Raw genomic sequence first — 734 nt, 5'->3', positions numbered from 1 at the left:
GCCAGTAAAATTAAGCATGACAGTTCTCTGGAGGATGCTCATCCAGACCTAAGAAAAAACAACAGAAAAGACAGTACAGTGACTGAAACAATAAGAATAGTGAGGGAAGCCAAGCCAAGGCCTACCAGGTCCAGGTGACCAGTCATAGATTTTGACTTCAGGCCATGCTTGGTGATTCTGCTGCTGGGCAGCCTCCAGCAGGCTGTTCCATGAAGAGAAGCCAGCTGCCTCAGAGCTGAGGGCAGCAAACCCTTTGGTCACAAGAGGAAACAGCTCTGACTCAAAAGCACCCAGGGGAAAGTGTTGGTGAGTAACACAGTGCCATTCACACGTGGTTACACTGCTGACTTTAACTGTTCTAACCACTTTTACTACCTTTTAGTTTGGCCCGTTCCTCCATCATGGCTTATCTTTGTATTTGACCATTTCCTGCTGTGAATTGTCAGTTCTTTTCAAATAAACCTGACAATTTCCAAGCTATCAGTTGTTTTAGCTGATATGCCAACTCCTTATGTGGCACCCAACATCCTTGCCTGAACCAATCACTTGCAGCAGCTGTGGCACAGTGCTGGCAGCTGCCAGGAGGCTCCCAAAGCATCCAGTCTTCTCCAGACCTAAACACACCAAAGGCAATGAAACTCCTTCAGCACAGCACCTCCCTGACCTGCACCCAGTTCTGCCTATTGGACAAGTGTAAAAACAACAATCAGTTATTTCTGACCAGTATTTAATGC

Source organism: Tympanuchus pallidicinctus, unplaced genomic scaffold (assembly GCF_026119805.1).
Source record: "Tympanuchus pallidicinctus isolate F22 unplaced genomic scaffold, pur_lepc_1.0 scaffold29, whole genome shotgun sequence".
Lineage (NCBI taxonomy): Eukaryota > Metazoa > Chordata > Aves > Galliformes > Phasianidae > Tympanuchus > Tympanuchus pallidicinctus.
This window is presented reverse-complemented; position numbering follows the sequence as displayed.